Here is a 25297-nt window from a genome sequence, read left to right as displayed (position 1 = left end):
AATTAAGTCAATCTGTTATTAAATGATTGCCTTATAACCCCATGTCCGGCTCTGGTGCATGTAGGATATTGATGTGTTGTTTATCCATTTTGCTGTAAATTAATTGATGAGTCAATCAAAACATATCTTGGATATGCTGGGCTCTTCTGACAAATGTACCTATGCCTCATAACCTTTGAGTGAATTTGGTTGTGTAGTGCAGACAAAATACATGTACATAATATAACTTACTCTTAGCTTACTTATAATTCTTGGTATAATTTGATCATAGCAAAATTAATTAATGGAACCCAATAACAGCTCCTGTAGTCCACAATCTCAGTCGATACAAAGAACAAATCACATTGAAATTGAATAATAAAGTTATTATTAGAAGCCTATACAAGTATTCATGATCAGCAAAAGATATCATAATTACCGTTCATGCCAGAATGATTTTGCTTATTGCAAACCCTTCCAGCAGGAGGAGACTCCATACAATAGTGAAGATGGCTAAATGTATCTTTGGGGACAAGTTAGAGAACAAACCTCTCCAACTTTTCACATATATATACTGTTTTGGTATTTTTGCGAGATTTCATTTGGTAGAGATTTAGGGACTGAGTATATTGTAACCATGCATTTCCATCAGTCCCCAGACCAGAAAAATGTGTAAACTTCTTTTGTGTGGGAGTCCTCATGTTAACTAAGAAAGACTATAATGATTAATAATGATTAATAACAATGCCTTGTCTTTCTGTATAAGGTAGGAAAGAACAAGAAATGTCACCAAAAAAACACAGAAGACAGTTCTGTTAGGTGATCAAGATTTTTGGTGGCTTCCCAGAAATTCTTGAAATAATGGCTCTATATTTCATTATCACACCATCTTACACCTCGATCTGCTGATCTAATCCTAATTCCGGCTGAAACTATTAAATCATTCGCAATTTACCTCACATACATTTTGGATTATTTTCAATGGTAGCAACATTCCAAAAAGTAATTGAGGAGCTCCGCTTTTAGGTTTGGATAAATCTATATGTTCAATTTCACGCTTTAGCAAATATGTCGCGCGTGGATTGATCTGTGCTAACACTTTTTGAAACTTACCGCTGTTTGCGCGACCTTATGAGGTCATTCGACAATTTTGAAACTTTTAAGTCTAAGAACGGTCTGTTTCTTTTCTTTGGCCTTCTTGAGAATGGATCAATAGCTAATAATATTTCTAAATTTAGCCTCTACCTACGAAATACGTGGAAGAAAATGTCGCCATTTTGAAGACAACTTCCATCCTCTGCACATTAAATAAACCATAAATGATACGGTATTTAAAAGATAGTAATGCTGCGGCATATTCATTTGATAGTGACATATTTAATGTAAAATAAGATAAACGTCGAAGTAAGCTTATTGTACCTCAAATATCTCGTACATTTCGTACATTTACCTGAACATTCTAATCACAGATATTTGCAATTGCGACAAAAGATTGTCTTATCTATAAATAGTACCTTTACATTCAATGGGTTTTCTACTCCATTTTCCAGACGGTAAGCACGTTGTAGTCACATTTCGGGCCTCCCCTTCTTTCCTGCTCATGACAAATCCAACTTTACAGGTAAACACGCATTTCGGTCCGTACTCGATGTTACAAGAGAGCGGTTTTAATAGACTGGCTCCTTCCGGGGTCTCCAATGGCTGACAGGTAAGAGCTTTAATAAAAAAATATTAAAAACTAGATTATGAGCTAGTAATTGATGTCATAAAATAGGTACCGGCTTACCTTTTTAGCAGAATTCGAAACAAATTTCTTTTAAATAACAATTTCCAGTTACTTCTCATCAAGTAGTATTAAATTTCACGCTTTAGCAAAAATGTCGCGTGTGAATTAATCTGTCTGTCTAAGACTTACAGCTGTTTGGGAGAGCTGATGAGGTTATTCGACAGTTTTAAAGTTTTAAGCAGGTTACTTCAAACCTTCGCGGGGCTACCTTTTCCAAATTTTCTTTTTTCTAACCAAATTAATGTTCGTTATTCAAGGTAACATTTTCCAGAAAACGAAAATAAAATATTAAAATGCGCGCGAGCTATCGGGAAAAAGAGTTTTTTTTTTTTTTTTAAATAAAAGTTAATAAACCGTCAAGGTGTCATAATCCCCGAAAGGCATGGACTGCTCAGCGACCTTTTCGCGGCAAACGGCTTAATCCAGAGATCCTATATCAAATACTTTCAATTTGAGATTTCATGTCCGTCAAAAGTGTCGTTTTGTAATCACGCTTCGGAAATAGCTCCTCAGTTTCTTTTTGTTTTGTTGCACATCGTTTTTCTCCGTTTTGCCCTTTATTGTTGACCACCGGCCTAAAACCTATGCGCCTAAACCGTGACTGAAAAACTATCGCTTTCGCGAAACTCAACTTTCCATACTGTGAACGCTAGAAGTTCTGTTATTTCATTGGCTGGCGGCATTTTGAGTTGACATATCCCTGTGAGAAGGCGTGACATTTCTATAAATCTTTTGAAGGCAAAAACTTACACTCGTTTTTCAAAAGAAAACCTCTTCTTTAAATGAATTAATAGGGTATGTAGAATCGACGGTTTTCCGTGAAATTTGGCCGGAACACGCACTGATAGATACGGAACAAAAAGTTGTCGGTGAATTCTTTTATTTCCTATACTTTTCCCGTGGCGGTCTCTAACGCAACACGTTACGCGAATTTTTGGATAGTGGAACTTGACAGATCTATTTAACAAATAGATTCCATGCTGCCGTGCGTCTGTTCAGTAATAGATCACAGGAGCCGTCAAAATGTGGTACGAACATCAGTGACACACTCAGCTATCGCCTCGTTTGCCACTTGTTTGTTCTTACCACATTTTGACGTCTTCTGTGATCTATTACTGAACAGACGCACGGCAGCATGGAATCTATTTGTTTTATATAATAAAGAAACAACAGGAAAAGGTTTTTTATTTTAAAATCTTTCAACATAACTCGAAATGCAGCCTTTGCCCACCTTGGCGAACAGGAAAAAAAGCAATTTGACGTAATCTATTGTCTATACAAAATGAAGCAATCTCATTGGTTGCTATGCGTGGCAAAGAATTGTGATTGGTCCAGGAAAATCACGCCACTGTCAAACTTGAGTTTAATATTGAAAACTTACAGCGAAAGCAGAATTGAATTGTGAAATATTCAAGTCTTAAAGAAAATGCTGAAATGTCAAGTCAGTTTTGGTCATCAGAGCAGCCCTGTGAGCAGAAAAGTTTGGATGTTGTCTTGAATATTGCAGGAGTTGATAAAATACGATTGGAAAACTTGCGGTTACGGTCAACACTGGAGGCCATTCGATTCGAGTTTTGGGTGAAACGAGCGTTAGTGACGGTGGAAATTTATGTCCTCTGTGGTTGGTAATTGTCAAATGTGTTTGATATATTGTCGGAGACACCTTACAGCTGTGATACAGTTGGCCGGGAACTGTAGTGAGCTCCACTTTACTCGCTTCTGTGCCCTGAAACGGACTGGAACAATCGCGTCGGAAAACAAGGTTAAACTTAAGCTTATGTGTATATTTAAACTGATGACGGTTGATGCTTAATTCCTGTAATCAAACTGTGTCAACAATCGTTTTCAGACTGAGAAATGTTGAATTCTTTTAAAATAAATTAATGAGGTAAAAATTTTGCTTATTGGTTTTGTTTAATTCGAGACAAAGCAATGGCTTCTTACCTAAACTAATTTCCAGACTAATTTTGTGTTTTGTTTAGTCTCGCTCGACTGCCGACTACGACTGCTCGAGTATTTTTTCGGAGTCATTTTCTGGAAAACAAACGGCTTTTTCTTTCTTCTTCTAGCCTCTCGTACCTGTTCAATGCCTCGGCAAGAAGCTTTTGTACCTTATCTTTCCCCAGCCACGTAAAATAGTGTCTAAATTTTCAAAACTTTCCGCCATTTTAAATACAACGGTAGAACCTTTAAAATGATGACGTCAATCGTGCGTCTCTCCGCTAATAGATCATAGGTGAGAACCAATCAAAATGCGAGAATAACTTGGGTTATTATATAAAAAAAAGATAACCAATAGAAATGGAAGAAAGTGCTGACAGGCTTTGAGAGATTAATGCCTTGTGATTAACACTGTACAGTTCTTTTGCATCAACGATCGCATTTGATACCCAATTAATTCGCCTCAATTTCAGTCGGTCGTTTTTGCGCTGACGGCCTCTGCCGCCTTAGGAAGGCAGTCGGCAAAAAATAATATAATTTTATCGAATTTTACATTTTATAACCTTCCTATTGATATATAGTTTGTGGGGTTTCTCTCAAAACAGCGCGCGTACGAATTTTTTTTTTTTTTTTTTTTTTTTTCTGGAGGACACCCGCGAAGGTTTGAAGTAACCTTAAAGTCTAATAACAGTCTGTTTCTTTTCTTTAGTCTTCTAGGGAATGGATCAATAACCAACAATGTTTCTAAATTTTCCTTCTTTACGTACGAAATAAGTGCAAGAAAATGTCGCCATTTTGAAGACAACTTCTATCCTCTGCACCTTAAATAAACCATAAATTCTAGGTTATCTAAAAGATAGTAATGCTGCAGCACATTCTGTTGATAGAGACATATTTAACGTAGTGATTCATAAATCTGCGCATTCCAAGACAAATTTTACCTTTTTTTTCCTTAAAGTAGTGTCAAATCGTTGTGTGAAACTTAAACTCTGTCTTTGTATGCATCAACTTTAGCCATGATGACGCATCGACGACGAGGTGTGACAAGGGATCGAGACAAAAAAAGTTCATCGTGATCTGAACTATGTTTGGACATAAAACGATACACATTAACCTCCTCTTTACCAAATCTCGAAAATCGAAAGATGTGAAAATTGTTGGAGCACAAATCTAATCTATAAATTCTGTACTAGTAAACATTAAACATCTCTAGAATGCTGACAGACTGTGTGGAAGACTAGACGCGTCCATCGCTATATGTGAAAATGCTTAAGCTTTAGCTTAGATTCATGTTTGGATGAAACGGAACAGATCGCGGCGTATATTAAATTACCGTGTTCTACGGTTTTTGTTTATTTTAATCATTCTACAGGCTTTGGTAAAGACGATTTCTCTTCATTTAAGAATTCAACCCAGGAGGAAAGTCTGCTAAGAAATGGCATACTAAGTTTCAGATTAAGATGTCGCAGTTAATCGTCCAGATTTACAAACTTCCACACACTGCATTAGGAACAAAAGCAAGAGTTGTGAAAGTCAAGCACGATTTATCTCCTTCATATCACTCCAGAGGTAAATCAGAGCAAATTTTCTTTGTGGAATCTACGCAAAAAAGGACGGCGGCTCGACGGATGTTGCATCATTGTGTTGTTCGTGGCGCAGGGCACTCTGGTAAAAATTGACGTAGTGCATTCTGGTTCAATGCAATGCATTCTGCTAAAAAAGTGATGAATTCGAGAACTCGTACCCCCTTTTATATATTCTTCGTGAATCCTGATTAAATCCTGTAACATACTTTAAAGTTTCCACCGAGTTCACGTTTTGGTGAAATCTAGGAAAGTCCGAAATGCCGCTTGATCAACCAAGATGGCCCATGGAATTTAAGCAAAATTGAGCATTTTCAACGGGTCAGTACTGGCAGGTTGTAATTTACGCTTTGATCATTTCTCTGAGGTATCATCTTGAGGTAATTACGTTTTGTCTACTTTTTGGTTGTTTGAAAAATGCAGCTATCTAATGTACAACCCAAATTTCACCTGATTTGAGAGGGTCGTAACACTTCTAATATACGAATATCCTGAGAAATAAAAGGTTCTGAAAAAGACCTGTACTATGGGTTTACCAATCTAAATGGCTAAATGGCTCACCAAGAGGGTCTTTCTGACCAAATAAAACAAAATTCGAATTTTCGCTCCCGTCGTCAAGTTCTCCATAATTACTGGCAGTGGCTCTTAAATACGTTGACAGCTGGTGATGTACATCGAGCGTAGTGTAAATAGAAACAACTTTAGTACTTTATGTTGCGACGAATGGTGAGAGAAACGCGGTAAATCGGCTTTGGACCTGCCTTTTGCAGCAAACAAAGTTAGAAGATTTCAAAAATATCAGCTCTTTGTCTATTTCAACTTAATATTGGTCAAGACATGTGGCGCATGCTAAAATATCCGTCTAACCCGTAAATTAAAATTTGACGACGGAAGGTCGAATATTTGCATTTTTAACGTACTTTGAAAAGCTCTCGCGTCGCTCACAATCATTTTCCAAAGAATTTTTTTTTTACGGGAATCTCAAAGTTATGCTTCTACGATTCAACCAACAGAAGGTTAATTGATTCTTGACCCTTGCCGCGAAGTTAAGAATTTGTCTAATTTTTACAGGCACGCACTCTTTAACAATTAGATTATGAGCTCGAGATTTCTATCATGCCGAAGGCCGAATCAAGTATTTAGCAAATCGATTCCATGTTGGCTTGCGTCTGTTCAGTAATGGATCACAGATGACGTCAAAATGTGGCAAGAACAAAAAAAGTGGCACACGAGGCGATAGCCAAGTGTGTCAGTGATTTTCTTACCACATTTTGACGTCTTCCGTGATCTCTTCAAAAGAAAAAAAAAAAGAAAAAATAGCCATTTGACGTAATCTATTGTCTATACAAAATGAAGCAAACTCATTGGTTGCTATGCGTAGCAAAGAATTGTGATTGGTCCAGGTAAATCACGCTATTGTCAAACTAGCTTGACTCGAGTGTCACTTCTCGTGGAATGAAAACTTACAGCGCAAGAAGAATTAAACTGTGAAATATACAAATCTTGATGAAAATGCTGGAAAAGTAGAGACAGTTTATGTAATCAGAGCATCCCTGTGAGCCGAAAAGCTTAAAAACGTTCCCTTGAATATTACAGGAGTTATAAAAACTACGCTCGGAAAATTTGCAGTTGAGATCCACATTGGAGGCCGTTCGATTCGGGTTTTTTGTGGAAATTTGTGTCCTATGTCGTTAACGATTCTCAAATCGGATTGATAGTGTGTCTGAGACACTTAATAACTGCAATACATTTTGCTATGAGCTATGGTGAGCTATGCACTTTTTTTTACTGCTGTGCCCTGAAACGGCCTGGAACATTCGCGTCGGTATGTAAGGTTATGTGTTAGTTTTAACTGATTTTACGAAGTGATGTTTTGATATTTCATTCCTGACATCAATCTGTCGGTCAACACTTATTTTGAGACTGAAAAAGTTGAATTCTTTAAATAAATTAATCTCATAAACATTTTGTTTATTGGCTTTCTTAAATTCAAGACAAAGCAATGGTTTCTTACCTTAGAGTAATTTGAATACCAATTTTGTATTTGGTTTAGTCGACTGACGACTGAGACTTCTCGAAAATTTTTGTTTGAGTGATTTTCTAAATGACAACCGGCGTTTTCTTTCTTCTTCCTTATTCTCGTACCTGTTCAATGCCTCGACGAGACTTTTTTGCACCTTACCCTCCGCCCAGTAGCGTAAAATATTATCTAAATTCTCAAAACTTTCCGCCATTTTAACACACAGAGGTTAAACTTTGTAATGATGACGTCAATCGTGCATCTGTCCTCTAATAGATCATAGGCAACAACCAATCAAAATGCGAGAACATTTAGGTTATTATATAAAACCTTATAGAAATCGAGAGCGAATAATCTAATTGTTTTAGTAGAATTCTAAATGAAATTTACTTCAAGTAACGATTTACAGTTATTTCTCGACGTATTATTAAACTTCGCGCCTTGGAAAGATCACTCTGACAGAATTGTCATTAGAAATTGCAGTTGTGTTCGCGCTCATCATTTTTTCAATAATTTCAAGTTTTTATTAAAGTCAGGAAACAGTTAAGTTCCTTCTTTTAGTCTTCTCGTAAATTTAATCTCCATTTTCATTAAAATGTTATTCAAAACTTTGGAAAAACAAAAAAAGCGTCGCCATTTTGTGGACGACCTCCAGCTATTGCACACTAATGGCTGATAGTGCACGGCTACTTAGCCAATCAGATTTCAGCATTTGCTTTAGTGCACTGGTGGAATTCTGCTAATTAACAATTAGATTATGAGCTTGAGATTTCTATGAGGTGATAGTTGATGAGGCCGAAGGCCGAATCAACTACCAACCCATAGAAATCGAGAGCGAATTATCTAATTGTTTTAGTAGAATTCTTACTAAAATTTTCTTCAAATAACGGCTTCCAATATTATCTTGACGTATTATTAAGGTAGCTGAACACAGGTTTTGATATCTATGTTTTATTCACCTTTTCCTCTAAAACCCTTGATCCCTCGGTCCCCAAAAATGGTAGCAACCAAGTTAACAACACAAAAGTTGTTTTTTTTTATGGTTAAACTGACGTATGTGCCGTTGCCATGGCAGCATCATTAAATATAAAGAGGCCTTTAAAATCGGTTTTGTTTATTTGTAGAAAATCTAGTCATTAGATTTTCTTTATAATTTGCCAGCAACAAGCGAAAACTGTGTTCGGCCACCTCAAGGTGGCCGAACACAGATTTCGCGCGCGCTTTTTCGCGCACAAGGATTGCAACACACAAACATGCCGTCAATAGAGCGATCATTTAATTTACCCAAGACCCGCACTATCTGTGCTATTTTTCTGTATAATTGAACGTAGTGTATTGATGGCTTTAGTCTTTTATTACAAAGGCATGTTAGAAAAGGTAATGATGCAAAGGACTCAGCAATTCTCAGTTTTTCCTTTGTTACAGAAAAATAAAAAAAAAAACAGTTAAATGCAGCGCATGCGTAGTAAGTCAAAAAATTGCGATTGAATGAAAAATTGCACTCTCGGAAGTTCGCCTATTTCTCAAGAACCACTGATTAGAATTTCACGAAATTTAGCACGAAACTACTTTAGGAAATAAATAATCAGAGTACTGAAAAAAATTAGAACTTTAACAAAGAAAATTCTAGATATTCTAGTGAACCTTCAAAAAGGGATTATTAAAGATCTCTCTTTTAAATTATTAATAAAATAGTGAGCATCGTTACAAGCTTGTTGCACGCAAATTTTAAAGAAAATCTAATGACGAGATTTTCTGCAAATAAACAAAACCGATTTTAAAGGCCTTTTTATATTTATTGATGTTGCCATGGCAACGGCGCACACGTCAGCTAAACTATCTAAACACCGAGCTTTGTGTTGTTAACTTGCCTGCTGCCATTTTTGGCGACCAAAGGATCAAGGGTTTGAGAGAAAATGGCGAATGAAACACTGGTATTAAAAATTTTGTTCAGCCTCTTAAACTTTGCGCCCGAAAAAGATCGCTCGGATTGAATTGTTATTTAAAATTTAAGTTGTGTGTGCGCTTGCATCAGTTTTTTCAATAAGTTCAACATTTTTAAAAGTCAAGAAACCGTTTAGATGTCTTACGAATTTAATTATCCATATGCATCAAGATTTTTCTCCAAAACTTTGGAAAAACGAAAAAAACCTCGCCATTTCCTAGACGACCTTCAGCCACTGCATACTAATGGCTTATAGTGTTCAATGGCTCAGCCAATCAGATTACAGCATTTGTATTAGTATACTAGTAGAATTCTATTAATTACTCGGGCTTTGCGAAGGAAACGCCCGAGGTATAAATTCGGCTCCATTTTTTTTTTTTTTTTTTTTTTTTTGCGTTCAGTCACAAAACGCAGTTCAACTACAGCGCATGCGTGAAGTGTATGCGCATGCGTAGAATGAACCCTAGAGAGCATGGTTTAAAGCAACGGCCGCCTTCGTGGAAAATTCCTCGCTTGATGAAAGCGAAAGAAATTCGATGGCTATTACGCTCAATGTATATACAAAGTCACACATCGTTCGCGGTAGACCCACACTAAAACTTGTGGAGCGTTTTGGGAACGGGTCGGTCCTCGAACTTTACGAGAGATCAATTTACGAGCACTCCTTTACGAGTGAACCTTCTATCGAGAAATATCAAGCGAATCCAGCTATATCAAACGAGCTATCTCATATTATGTTTACATATAAACACAACCGTGTATTTAGACGTGATCGAGCACCCAGTAGAATACCAGAAGTTACTCTGAAACGTCAGGAGACTGAAGGAATTTGTTTATGAGCGTATTCGTCTAAGCATACCGAAGTCCTCTTGGCTACGTCGCTATGTGAAGGTTAGAAAAGTTACAAATAATGTTTGTAAGCTTCATACGAAGAGGGTAAGATTAAATAAAGTTGCACAACATGAGAAGAAGTATTTGTTGAATTGTTCTGTCAGGGTATATCAAAGGATAGTTAAATTGAAGCATAGAGCAAGTCGGTATGTATCCATATTTTCTTGTAATAGACCCATGTGTCTTTATAAGAGTCAGACACGTATCAAACTATTGTAAATTTCAACTGAGTTCAGATATAGAGAAAAACCCTGGTCCTGCCCCAATGTACATTGACCCTAGCAAAACAATAAGTTCAGGACAACGTGTTGCAATGAGTTTATGCTCTTTGATTTACAATAACAAACAATGAATCAATTCTGCTAAGAATCTGGTTTCAATAATGAATATTGGAAATCAGTTGTATTCAAGTTTGTCTCAGTTAACCAGACAATCATTTTTAACGCAGACCAAATTACCCACACTCTCCAATGTGTTCGAGACTGACTATGAACTTCAATACAGTGAAACCTACACCTAAACCTACACGAAAAACAGTCTACAAAGTAATGGTGAAGGCACACGAGTTTTCAAAACGCCAACTGTTTCTTGATGCCATGGTTGCACAAAAACCAATTATGGTAAAGCACTTACAAGTATCAAGCACTGGAACTCTTTTCTTCAATTACAGCAGGGCAGTATTTGATGCACCTCCACATGATGTGGACTTCAAATTTTCTCCACCGTCTAACATGGCGGTCTAACATGGCGGTCTAAAAAGGCGGTCGCAAGGTTGTAACGCTAACTCGCCTCAATAAGACGCCTGCACTGCAGGCTAGCTTAAATTGATTTGGCGTGCTTAAATATTCTATCCTGCAGTCCATCTAACTATGGGTCTTTTAGTGAGTCATGGATTGCCAATCGCAGAAAGTCGAAACAACGTGAAAACATTATTTTAAAAAAACTTCGCTTTGGCAGGAAATATTTCTGACCGAACTTTTGATTGGAATTCGTGAGACGTATTGTACTCCGATTTGTTTGTAGATACCAATTTAAACCAAACCATCTATTGACAAAAGTACAAAAGACTATCGGAAACATGTTTTACTTCGGAAATAAACCACCGCCCTTTGGTAAAATTCCACGGCCGGGAATGAAACCGTGACTTGCAAACAAAATAAACAATAAAACTTAAGATTTCTTTACCAAATTTAACCTGTATTGCCGGTTCTGAAATGACTCTGAAATAACTTTTTGCAAACGAACTTGATAGGTTACAGAAAACGAAGTTGTTTTAAGCTTTAATTCAGTAAATATCTCCTTTAGCGACTAGTTATCTTATATTAATTATTGGACGGCCGCGTAGTAAAAAGTGTTTGCCTTCCTGTTTCGCCTTGGTGTGAAATCGACATCTTGTCATGTCTGGCATTCGATGCGATAAAACATACTCTGAGTAAATAATGTTACTTGGCGTTGCGATTGAACTGTTTTACCGTTATATTTCAGGAGCAAACAAACAATTTGCTTATTAGTACAAAGGACTCATAATATAAGGACTTAAATGCCTGTACCCGCTTGCCCTCAGACCAACACCCAGAAGTCCATTGTTTACTTTTCGTGATGTTTTAAGTAAAATCGGGGTTTTTCAGCCGGGCCTAAAAAAGCACTGGAAGAGTAACCCAAGCTGATTTTAAAGTGTTCCAAAGGCGAAGTTTCAAGGAATTTGGAGTTATGGCACATGTCGAAAAATATCTCTGAATTTTATTCGTAAATTAGGAATTCGACCTAGTAACTGAAAGGGATTTTTTTCAAAATTGTGATGTTTATTCTTAAGAGGTGCCCTCTGTAATTTTCAACTATGGCCATTTGGACCAGAAAAAATCAAAATTCCTCAAACTTTTTCAGATGAATGGTCTAGATAAGTGATTCACAAAAATATAACTTTCAGGTCAATTCGATTCGTATTTTAGCGCTGGGGCTTCCATCTTGGTTTTGCCCCTCTGAGAGGGCTTTCAGCGGCCATTTTAGGGCACACTTTTAACAATTTGCCATACCAAGAAAACGATCTAACTCCGGGTAAAAACCCTTTATTCGAGACAAGCAAATGTTTCTTGTTACATTGAGAGGCTGTTTTGGCAATTTGATCATCACCTGATTTTTCTACAGAATTTTAAATTTCTTCCCCCTCGGACTACTCATGAAGCGCCATAAAAAAGGCGAAGTTTAAAGGAAAATATCGCCAAAAGTACATCACTTGAGATCCCAAAACTACCCTCCACTTAAAGAGCAATGTCTCACCTGTAAAAACACGCAATAAAATTTTGGGGCAGTTAAAACTGGAAAATGTTAGAAGAAGAAGTTTAAGCCGTGTTTTTGTCAACAAAGACCGCCGTCCTAATTAGCATAATAACGTGAAAGTAACGATGCACAGAGAAAATAATGATATATTCCACTTATCTCGCGACATGTCGACAACTGGATGTTCCACGATGCCTCATGTTATATTTCCAGTATGTTTCAGCCACATTTTCGGTGATTAGTGTACGAAATCACTCTCACACATCGCCACGGTTAAGCAGATTTCAACTCTCCGAAGCCCGCTTCATAACATCTATCAATATTATTTGTCTTTCGCCTCATAAGCCGCCGTTTACAAGAAGTTTAACAATTTGCTGAGATCCTAACTGACCCAGAAGTCTGTTAGCAGCCTTTAAAATCTTCCTTTTAATCGGGGATTCTCATCAAGAACTCGATTAAGCTGAGTTCTGTTTTGATCTGTTATGCACCCGCCATTATTCCACAGATTGCGTTACATTTGACAAATGCGCATTCCAACGGGTAAGGGTAGGGTGGGTAGGAAGTGAAAATGTAACCGACATTAAAGCCATTTTACGCATTTCTATGGCTAAACTAGTTACTGACTTTCCCAGAATGATTTGAACATGAGCTTCTGCTTGCAGGTATTTTCTAGGTTATTTTTGCAGGGTAGGTGGGGCGTCGTGTATTAAAAAAGAAAAAAAGAAAGAAAAAAGAAAACGATAGACAGTATCAGGTCAAAAGATTATGATCTGTGTATCTTGATCAGCTTTATCAGTTCATCAGTGAGGCCCTTTTAGGGGTTTTTGGGATACTGGATATTTGGGTAAAAAGTTAATAGGATGCAAGAAATTTAGGGGAAATATTAACGCGGTAGAGCATGTTTAGATCGGATAAAACAGGACATTAATTGAGTAGGAAATCATTGAGCTGGATTTAACAGGATACAAGATATTTAGGACAAAAATTAACAGGATAAAGGATACACCGACACCCCCCCCCCCCCCTCCCCCTCTCCCACCATGGGGCCTCAACAATGGTCAGCTATTTAGGATAAAATAAATGTACGTCAACTGCTATAAGCATTTATTCTGGACTCTTAGTACTTATATCACTGTGGAATATGAAAGTTTTGTATCAGATTTTAGGGGTTTTAAGGTTAGGTAACGCAGCTCCTTGTTAGTAATTTCGAAGCCCACACTTGTTACACTGAATAGATAGATAAAGACGGGGCTGGAGAAATAAACAGAGAATGAAATGTGTCCCGATCTCTTTGCAAACACAAAGGTTGCCATGTAAGAAATTCGTGTTAAACGGTACAGAATTCGGGACACATTTCATTCTCTGTTTATTTATCCTAATCTCATTGACAGCTATTAGTTTTTGACGAGAATTTTCATTTATTACAAATAGAATACGGATAGAACTCCAATAAAAAGCCTCTTCCTTGTGTTTTTTTTTTTTGGTTCAGCATTATACTTGTGTCTTTCGCTGCCCGAAATGCCATCAAATGGTGAGAAAGGCAACAGACTGACAAGCAGTGCGCAAGAAAAGTTTTTCTCGGGTCAGGAAACGGCCTTAAAAGTCGAAGCAATTACTGTAGCACAAAAGATGAGGCGCTCAAAAGATGAGGCCAGAATTAGGCGGTTCACCTGTGATGAGTTCCTGACTCCTTGCCACGTTTGATCCTTCCTCTCGAGAATGGCTTCAAAGCTTAGAAACAGACAGGAGAAGGTCCTCCAAGAAGACAGAACAACCGCTGAGAATCAAACTGCAGATATTTTTGACAAGTGTCTGTTAACTCATCCAATTGCTTATGACTCATTCAACTTGTGTGCCTTAAACGCATCTATAATGTCTTTAAAAAGCTAAGCGTCAACATTAGTGCTTCGCTTGATAGATGCGGGTACTTTAAAGCGCCCTGCATAGGGTTGCAGACATGCAGCTGTGCGCCATCATAGAACTGAACGACATTAGCGGCTGTGGGGTGCCTCAGGCTCATAACGAATGGTGCCTACAAAATACAAACGTGTTTCCGCCAGATTAAGAAAACGTGAAAAAGTAGCTCTTAGCCAGGGTTATTAGAATCCACAAAGAAAACTGGGGGTAGTCATTAATTTTTCCGAGATAATTAGCTACTGCTGACGGTAGCAATTTTCTGAAAAAATGGTAAAGATATTTCTTCACAGATTCTCCTAAGGTTCGCCTTTACATGCAGAAAACTAAACATATTAAAAAACATCTTTAAACTACGTGGTAAGTGCTAACATTAAACCACTTTTGATATGTATTTAATGACAGAATCGTCGCAACAGCACTCCTCTGGCTTAGCCAAAATACAGTCTACGTAACTTTTCCTCACAGCCAAAAACTAATGCATTGTCGAATAGGCTTCCTAATTCCAATTCATACCATAAAATGCAGCTGTAATCACCCCTTTGTTAAAAGTTAAATGAGTTGTTTCATCTTTTCGAAAACTTTGTCGGTGTCCGTTACTTTTTTTCTTGTTACTTTCCAAGTAAGTTAAACAATGACGTCTCTCGCAGTTGTTTTGCGCGCGCATTATGCCATCTACAGTTGAATTTCAGTATGATTTTTTCTACGGATACGATAAAAGGTAGTTTTTCAGCTGGAAGCCGCTCACAGTTAGTGCTTAGCGATATGCTGCTTTTCTGGTAATCCCGGTTTTAGTACAGGCTCGTAATTTTAGTGCGAGATTTGTTTCGGCCACAATATAATTTTTTTTTAAGTCGCACGCTTGGTAGGGTAGTTAATTACGTCACTACTTCCAACCCAAGCGCGCGCCTGGCGTTTAAACCATGCCTAAAAAAGAAAGTACCGTCCTTAACTGCCATTCAGTAATTTTCTGAGCATTTTCTTTTCTGATGGAAAAGTGACACGGCTAAGAAAATGTAAGAAGTTTCAATAAAACGTCGCTTATCATTACTTCCTGCGCACTATTCGTCAGTCTGTTGTCTTTTGCAAAATTTGATGGCACTTCCGGCAGCAGCCCCCCACCCTACACTGCAAAAATAACCTAGAAAATACCTGCAAGCAGAAGCTCATGTTCAAATCATTCTGGGAAAGCCAGTAACTAGTTTAGCCATAGAAATGCGTAAAATGGCTTTAATGTCGGTTACATTTTCACTTCCTACCCACCCTACCCTTACCCGTTGGAATGCGCATTTGTCAAATGTAACGCAATCTGTGGAATAATGGCGGGTGCATAACAGATCAAAACAGAACTCAGCTTAATCGAGTTCTTGATGAGAATCCCCGATTAAAAGGAAGATTTTAAAGGCTGCTAACAGACTTCTGGGTCAGTTAGGATCTCAGCAAATTGTTAAACTTCTTGTAAACGGCGGCTTATGAGGCGAAAGACAAATAATATTGATAGATGTTATGAAGCGGGCTTCGGAGAGTTGAAATCTGCTTAACCGTGGCGATGTGTGAGAGTGATTTCGTACACTAATCACCGAAAATGTGGCTGAAACATACTGGAAATATAACATGAGGCATCGTGGAACATCCAGTTGTCGACATGTCGCGAGATAAGTGGAATATATCATTATTTTCTCTGTGCATCGTTACTTTCACGTTATTATGCTAATTAGGACGGCGGTCTTTGTTGACAAAAACACGGCTTAAACTTCTTCTTCTAACATTTTCCAGTTTTAACTGCCCCAAAATTTTATTGCGTGTTTTTACAGGTGAGACATTGCTCTTTAAGTGGAGGGTAGTTTTGGGATCTCAAGTGATGTACTTTTGGCGATATTTTCCTTTAAACTTCGCCTTTTTTATGGCGCTTCATGAGTAGTCCGAGGGGGAAGAAATTTAAAATTCTGTAGAAAAATCAGGTGATGATCAAATTGCCAAAACAGCCTCTCAATGTAACAAGAAACATTTGCTTGTCTCGAATAAAGGGTTTTTACCCGGAGTTAGATCGTTTTCTTGGTATGGCAAATTGTTAAAAGTGTGCCCTAAAATGGCCGCTGAAAGCCCTCTCAGAGGGGCAAAACCAAGATGGAAGCCCCAGCGCTAAAATACGAATCGAATTGAACTGAAAGTTATATTTTTGTGAATCACTTATCTAGACCATTCATCTGAAAAAGTTTGAGGAATTTGATTTTTTCTGGTCCAAATGGCCATAGTTGAAAATTACAGAGGGCACCTCTTAAATGGCGCTCAAGTCAAGTTCTAACCTGTTTTGGACAGCTGAATAATTTGTCTTTCAAGAAAAAGTATCGATAAGTTTTGGTTATCATTTACGCGCGGACGCAAATTAAGTTTAGATTACTAATTTTAAGCCTTTGCCATCGGCCATTTTGGCGACCGTCGAGGCAAAAATCGTTTTTCGCGATTTTCTCGCATTTAAAGCGCTTCGAGCTCCAAAAAACTACATCACGTTTCATGTCTACCTAAGGGCTATTTGTGGACGAAAAGAGAGAAAAATCGATTTTTCGACTTTTCCCGCCGAATTCAAATTTTGCTTGGTTTTTGGTGACATTTGCTCTTAATTCTTTTAACACAGGACTCGTGATTGGTCATATGGAAACAAAAGAGCATTTTATAAGAAAACTCATCTATTGGCGCAATAAAAATATAGATAAACGCGCGTACAATCTGGCAGCTTGTATTACTATTTCATTTCTGGTAGAGTTTTTGTGACATTCCATTGATTAATTATGGATGAGCAGATTTTTGAGGGGATTTCTCCTGAACTAGGTCACGGAAGACACCCGAAGACTATCTGTCCAGCCGTGGAGAAATAACCAGTTGAAATATGTAAACGAATAAGGACTAAAGAGTATGGAATCGTCCTACTGAATTGACATACCCTTTTCAGCGCTACTGTGCTGGGAAATTATCAAAAGAGATACATCCCAGTTCAACACATTTGTGCAACTTTTGAATGAAAATATCCCAGGATGTGGTTTTGCTGTAAAAAGAGAACGCCACAAGAATCGAGGAGCGTCTTCGCGCTAAAAGTGCACTAATATAAACCAGTTTAAAGCCACCTCATGCCGGATTAAAAAATCTCTCTTGAGGGGAAGCTACAGAATGAATGCTTTTGTGCAAGAAGTTAAGTCAGTTGAAATGCTGAGTGAAGAATTAAAATTGGAGAAAAAGCCAAAAAGCATTATCGAACAAGAACAATTAATATGAATTATATGAAGAACTCACTGCAGAGGTGAGACAAAACAAGTCAAGAGAAGATGAACTTTTAAATGAAACTGAATCACTGAAAAAATTATATTGAGAAATTGGAAAAAAAAAACAACAACAATAAAACTAATAAAAATGGGAAGGGCCTGTGAAAAGCTAGTCCTACAACAAGGCAACGTAAAAGTAGTAGGTTATAAAGTTTTATAGTATCATGTATGCTGACAACTATTTCATTTGTTGATGGTCAACCAATATAAGGAATAGTATGCCTGAAAGACAAATGACTTACAACCTTTACATGTCTTGTTATCTTGACCCAGAGAAAACCAGTTGGACATGCACATTTGTAAACCGTTGAATTTGGTACACAAATATGGCTACATCCTCCCTTGCTATTTAAATTTTTCTTTCTGGAATTACTTACCGGTAGGATCTGAGCCGCTTGATTCCGTGCCTAGGTCAGATTCACCAGACCCTAATTCTAGATTGCATGCAAGTAAATCAAAGTAAGAGTTATATATATGAAGACTTAAAATCAATCTCGGTAGCACATATGTATAGTTGTAAAGTCACTGTAAGATTTATAAACAGAAAGCAACTTGGTCAGCGGTTTGTTGCCACGGGGCCTCTTATTCACCGAGCTCGCGATCCTCCTGGTCTTCGCCATGGATGAGCGAACAGTGAACGAAACGATAGCAGCATTTACAGTGTATTAGGAGGTTTCTTAGGAGATCAATGAGTAAACATGGCCAGAATTAAATTTCACGCACACGCAGTAGCTATTGGTACTTAGATAAAAAGTGCGAACGGAAACAACGCAATTTTACGGATAAATGTTCAAAGGTAAAACTTCTACAATAAATAGCACATGCTGCTGAAGACGCCAACAATGCGAAACAATTTTTTCGATCTCATATTGAAAATGCAACGTGTTTAGATATTAGTATCAGCAAAATTGAATTCGCAAGCTTTTCGCGCTTCCCAACAAAAAGTTCGAACACAAAATAATTTTCCTCCGTCGTCCATGGAAATGGCTATAAAATGGATTATCGCTCTTCAAAATGCCATTTCTCGTTGTTTCCTAAAGACAACACAATTGAAAAATTCACATTTGTTCGTTCCGGAACTTCAAGAAGACATTCGTTTCAGAGTTTTCGTCCTCTGAAAATGCATCCTCGATCTTCCCATCTCATCACAATAAAGGTGGAAGCTCGGCTCGTAATGCAAACACACGATACCATGGCCACTTCAATCATTTGAGATTATTATACATTGTAGTCACCATCTGTCTTCTCATTGGCTAAAAGCCTAGAGTTAATTCTCGGGAAACAGCGCAACCTACAGATTATTCACTAATCTGCTAGCAGATTGGTGAAAAATCCGTAGGTTGCGCGCGCAATGCATGGTTTCCAAGAGCGATGTTAAGTTCACCTAAGAACATGGCTTGTCAAAAATAAACTGTGTTCAGTGCGATAATGCGTTTGTCGTTATTATTAGTATTATTATTATCATTATTATCATTATTATTATTATTATTATTTTATTCTATTTTTTTGAAACAATGTATAATAAAATAATTATGAGATTCGGTTTTTGTGATATTCGAAATAATCATAAAAATTACAATTTCCGAGATTGTGACTGGTTTAAAAAACTCCTATTTTTCACAATTCACTTGCCAAGTTGTTATCGGACAGTTTGTCATTGGAGACTTTGTTATCGGACAGTTTTCTATTGGACAGTTTGTTATTGAACAGTTTGTTATTTGACAGTTTGTTATCGGACAGTTCAATAAGCCAATCACATTCAAAGTTGTAGTTTAAGGGCACACTAACTGATCTTTTCGAGCCATTGCTAAGGAACATTTATTCTGATATAACCTCATCATTTTTAGTTAGCTCAGAGTTATTTCATAAGTTTTAACTTTTTCATGATCGGTAGTATCAGTGATGACGTCATCAGGCCACGCCCATGGTCATGTGACTAATACTGAAAAAATGCAAAGGCTCCCAGGCAAATAACTTTATCGGGATTTTTTTTCATTGAGTTAACATTTTAATTTAAATCTTCGTTACGCTATGCATAGATTTTGTTCTATTTCTGAAAAGTCAGATTTTGAGAGAATTTCAAAATATTAAAAAATCCGTAATTTTCTGAAAAAAGCGTGATTTCGAGAAAGGAATGTATAGCTTTGCTCCCAACGTTGGTTTGAATCGAAATTCGTCGAGAAAGGCTGGATTTATTGTAAAACCACGTTTTCTTTAGCATTTAAAGAAACCGGAAGTGCGCTCGATATATACTGGAAGTTACCCTGTCAGCGTGAGCGCAATTTACACTACCAGCGCACTTCGGTAAGATCAAACAAAGCCACATGGAGTTAGTTTTTCTCTTTCTATTGCTCTTTTTTTTTCTGTCTTTCTCTTATTTTGCCTTTGCTTGTACTTTTTTTACCTTGCATTTTGTGAAACACGAAGAAAAACATCTTAAATGTAAGCGAATTTGCAAGTTCTTGAGTGTTTCTATTTTCCGCGCTCAGGCTGACGTCAGTAACCGGAAGTGAAATTTTACCTCCTTATCAATGCGCGCGAGGGCGCGCATGAATCGGTTAATGGGCCCTTAAATCAACCAATCACGTTTAAAGTTGTAGTTCCGTGCGTGCGTGCACGTGCTTGCTTTTGAGTTTTTGGCGCCTAATTTTATTGCAATTTTTCCCTTTCTTCTTTTCTCGGAAGTTGTAGATTTTATGATCAATTGGTGATAAGACTTCGTGTCGTCTAATTCGGTCTGTAATCATACTCGTGATGAACAAATCGGACCCCCGCTGCGCGGTCGTCTGATTTTCTTATCACTCTTATGACAACCGACCGAATTGGACTCCACTCAGTCCTATTACTATTACTAATCAATGTCTCAGTTAGTGTTATCAGCCTCCGCCTTCGGCTTCATGATCAGCTGATAAAACTTACATCGACCGTTTTAATAAAATTTCTCTGCTTTTTCATTCAGCATAACAGTAGTCAAGTTATGTTTTTATTCAGTCCGGGAGCACTTTGGCGCTTCTTCGAAAGTCTACAACATATTTTTTTTTTCGACAGAATGTTTACATCTTCTTCGGTCAACGCCTCGGCCACGTTTGATTTGTTTCATTTGCCTTGTTTTTTAAGTTCTTTTCTTCGAGCTTCCAGTCATTTCCTTGCTTAGTAGAGCTCTTTGTCATCGATAATGCTTTTGGGGTATTTGTCTTCTTTAAAAACCGGCTAAAACTTGAAAAGAACCCTCGAAGGCTTGATGGTTTGAAATCCTGTTCATCTTTTCGTTTGACGTTTAAAATAAATTTGCACATGCACTTGTTGAGTTCATCTGATATGATTTCTTCCACTTTTCTCGTCTATTCCTTCTGTTTGAGAAATTGGCTAAAACAAGCTAACGTCGCGTCGGGTTCTTACCCGAGTACATAGTGTTTTTGTTCTGCTGTCTTCAATGGGTTTGTCTAAAGCAATAAGCCTGTTAGGACCCTCCGCCATTCAGAGATCTTCATAGATTGTCTGTGGTTCATAGCTAACTTGCTAGAAAGCTTGTGTTAGCTTGTGGAAACTCTACAAACTTCTGCGAATGAAGACTGAAGAAGCGCCAACAACAGCGTGAAAGCGCTGGGTACTGACTGATTCATTTTGACAGCCGATTTCTGATTGGATGAAACGCGTTTCCTACGTTAGAGAAAGTCTTTTCGCGATTGTGATTGGATGAAGAAATTTCCGTATGGGTTTTTCATGAGATCAATTCAATCCGAAAATCTCAGAAAGTATGAAATAATACTGTTTTCGCTTAATGACATCTATGTTCATTTTTCACAGCCATCTTGCTGTAATAGTTTGGTGTTGGTTGAAGTACTAGTTAATTATTTTAATACAGGACTCATCAGTGGTCCTATGAACACAATAGATCATCATATAAGAAAACTTATTATTGGCAAAATAAACATTAAGTTAAAATTGCCACGAAATATAATGGGCGTAAAATTTGGCAGCTTGTATTACTATTTCATTCATACGAAAGTTTTTGTGACATTTTCAAACACTTCTGTCGGTTGAACAGATTTTGGGGGGATTTTTCCCGGACTATGTTACGGAGGACATCCGTGGACTATCTGTCCAGCTCTGGAGAAATAACCAGCTGAAATATGTATAAGAAGAAAAACGAAAGAGTACGAAATCGTTATGCTGCATTGACATACCATTTTCAGCGCTACTGTGCTGGGAAATGATCAAAACAAATACATCCGAGTTCAACACATTGATGCAACTTTTGAATGAAAATATCCCTGGATGTGGTTTTGCTGTAAAAGAGAACGCCACAAGAATTGAGGAGCGTCTTCGAGTTAAATGTGCACTAATATCAAGCCAAGCCACCTCAGGCCGGAAAAAAGAAAAAAAAAAAAAGAAGAGAAGCTACAGAATGAATGTTTTTGTGGAAGAAGTTAAAAAAAAAAAGCATTATCGAACATGAGAACAAAGCATTTCAACACAAGGATCTGACGCTTAGAAAAGACGAAAAATGTTATACCAAGTAAAGTGTTGCGCTATTTTCAAGTGTCTAAAACATCTGACAAAGATACGAATTTTTAAAAAAAATCGAAATTTCTTACCGTAATACGAACTGAACGCGTTCTTTTTTTGCATAAGGGTAAACCCATCTGGGGTGAAATTAAATTCACCAGTCTACAAACAACCTTTTATGTCAAATGTTGACTTGCAAAGACGTAGAAAACGAGAATTTAAAAGCCAACTTTTCTCGACAATCTCGAAGCGTCTGTGGCCACTTGCTCTTTTGCTGTTCCATAATTTACGGGAGATTTCAGCTCAAAAACTATTTGTACGTGATATCTTTAAACTAAAATCCATATTAGAGGATTATCATTATTATTATTTTTTTTTTTTATCTTCACGTTAAAGTCTAATAGAAGGCTGCGTCTCATGAGCCACTTCGCTGCGCAGGCGCTGTATCGTCTGTTGTCCCCAATGGGCAATCTATCGCCTGATAGTGCCAGCGTGAGATCGTACCATTTGGCCATAACGACAAAGGTAAACTTAGTGGTGATCAATATAATTAATAATAAGAGTATGAACTGGAGATTTCTATGAGTTAATAGCTAATGAGACCGAAATAAGAGAGCGAATAATCTAATTGTTTTAGTAGAATTCTAACTGAAATGGACTGCAAATAACGGTTTCCAATTACTTCAGGCTCGACGTATTATTAACCTTTGCGCAATAGAAAGATCGCTCAAATTGAATTCTCGTTTGAAATTGAAATTGTATGCGCGCGCATCAATTTCTTATAAAGTTATTTTAAGTTTTTAAAGTCAAGAAACTGTTAATGTCCTTCATTTAGTCTTCTCAGGAATTTAATTATCCATTTGCACCAAAATGACTTGTTCCTTGAAAACCTTGAAAGATAAAAAAATAAAAAAAAAAAAGAAGAAGTTGCCATTTGGTAGACGACCAGCCACTGCACCAATGGCTGATATTGTACGATCACGCAAACAATCAGGTTGCAGCATTTGCATTAGTGTTCAAGTGGAATTGTACTCATGACTGATAGCTAACTATTCACAGCAGTCCCTTCCATGCTCGAATACGATTTGGAGAAAAGTGGCGACCGCGTTCACAGAGACGTGAATGTAAAAAAGAAAATGAGGATTGGGTGAGGCAGGAAAACAAAAACCGAAAGGAAAAGAAGAGAACACGGTTTAAAGGACGCGAGGGTTGAGCGTGAAAAGAAGTAGCCAGTACTAAGGATCTGAGGTAGAGAACGCTAGTTACGTGAAAGTGATATGAATACATTAGAGAGTAGGATCTTATACTCGTTCTGCAACGGACTGGTGCGAATAGTGGGACTTTAAAGCAATCACCGGTTGACGTAATGCAATACCATAGAAACCCCGAGAAATTGTCCATACTCCATTGAAATATAAGAGCACGCGCCATCTAATTTGCTCTCGGTTGTGTCAGAAAACCTTGAGAAAAATTAAGTCACCCGATTTTGAACGCATACCTGCCCAACGCCCTCAGAGCAAATGTTTATTCATACTTCTGTCGCAAATAAAAACAAAGTACAACACTTCCTGTTTACACCAGTATTACCGGTTTTAAAGGCCTATTAACCGATTTACGCGCGCGCTCGCGAGCGTTCCTAAGGAGGTGAAATTTTACTTCCGGTTACTTACGTCAGCCTGAGCGCGGAAAATTAAAACAACTCGATAACTTCCAAATCCGCTTTCATTTTACATGTTTTTCTTTGTGTTTCACAAAATGCAAAGTAAAAAAAGTACAAGCAGAGACAAAATAAGAAAAAGACAGAAAAACAAGAGCAATAGAAAGAGAAAAACTAACTCCGTCTGGCTTTGTTTGACCTTACCGAAGTGCACTGGAAGTGTAAATTGCGCACGCGCTGATAGGGTTACTTCCAATATATATCGGGCGCACTTTCGGTTTCTTTAAATGCTAAAGGAAAGGCGGTTTTTCATTAAATCCAGCCTTTTTCGACGGATTTCGATCAAAGCCAACGTTGGAAAGATAGCTATACATTTCTTTTTCAAAATCATGCTTTTTTCAGAAAATTACGAATTCTCTCAAAATCTGACCTTTTAGAAATGAAACAAAATCTATGCATAGCGTAATGAGGATTTAAATTAAAATATTGAATCAATGGAAAAAATCCTGATAAAGTAATTTGCCTGGGAGCCTTTGCGTTTTTTCAGTATTGGTCACATGACCATGGGCATGGCCTGATGACGTCATCACTAGTGGTACTAATCATGAAAAAGTTAAAACACATGAAATGACTCTAAACTACCTAAAAATGATGAGGTTATATGAGTATAAATTTTCCTTAGCAACGGTTCGAAAAGATCGGTTAATGGGCCCTTAACTGGCCTGCTGTGTTTCTTCAATTGTACTGCGCGCTTTGCTTAATCACAGAGAAAAATGTGCATTGTTAGCAGGAGGCTTGTAATTGAATTAATTATGTCCTGATGGCTTTGTTATATTGGGCAGACGAATGTTTCACTAGAAAACACGCAACGACAGCCAACGACAGCCATTTTGTCAACTTACCTGCATAAACGTTCATAGATTGCCTCTGAATCAGTATAAGCACTACAGACAGCGCGCAAATCCACAAGATGTCAATCATGGTAGTCGCAATTGGCACCTGATTACCAAATAAGACTTATCAACAGTATTAACACAAACAATTCAGTTAGCAACATTTCACAGCCTTTCAAAATAAAATCGATACAAAGATTTCAAAGCTCACGAAACCGACCCGACGCGACTAGTATACTTTGGAGACAATCGATCTCACGTTTCCACCACTTAATACAAGTCATTAACTAATACGGGGTTCGCATAAATGCCAAATCTTAAGCGAAAGAGCTAAGTTTCCTTCCAACAGGAAAATGCAACTGGCCTTGACTACTTGAAAGAGCAATGTACTTACCCAAAACGGAGTGGCAGTTTTCAAGAGACTGAAAAGCAAACTATTCCGACTTTGCAGCAAACCCAGCTTCAGTAAAATGTGATTGAAAAAATATGTGACTTATTTCCGACGGGCAATCAATTTCCAATGAAGCATGCAATATTTTTTAGGACGGGACTTTCCCTTATTATACATACGTAGTTGTGTGTCTG

At 37.6% G+C, this 25297-nt stretch overlaps 1 long non-coding RNA gene across 2 annotated transcripts; it reads right to left on the bottom strand.

The window, feature by feature from the left end:
- Nucleotides 1-1332: 1332 nt before the first annotated feature.
- Nucleotides 1333-25217, bottom strand: LOC145502464 (uncharacterized). Of its 2 annotated transcripts, XR_014051325.1 has the most exons (3): nucleotides 25107-25217; nucleotides 24722-24818; nucleotides 1333-1694 (listed from the first exon to the last, which is right to left on the bottom strand). It is a non-coding gene; the product is annotated as an uncharacterized LOC145502464 (long non-coding RNA). The 2 variants fall into 2 exon arrangements; XR_014051324.1 differs by having other exon boundaries at nucleotides 24722-25217.
- Between the last annotated feature and the right edge of the window lie 80 nt (nucleotides 25218-25297).

This window comes from Orbicella franksi, chromosome 11 (assembly GCF_964199315.1).
Source record: "Orbicella franksi chromosome 11, jaOrbFran1.1, whole genome shotgun sequence".
Taxonomy (NCBI): domain Eukaryota; kingdom Metazoa; phylum Cnidaria; class Anthozoa; order Scleractinia; family Merulinidae; genus Orbicella; species Orbicella franksi.
This window is presented reverse-complemented; position numbering and strand designations above follow the sequence as displayed.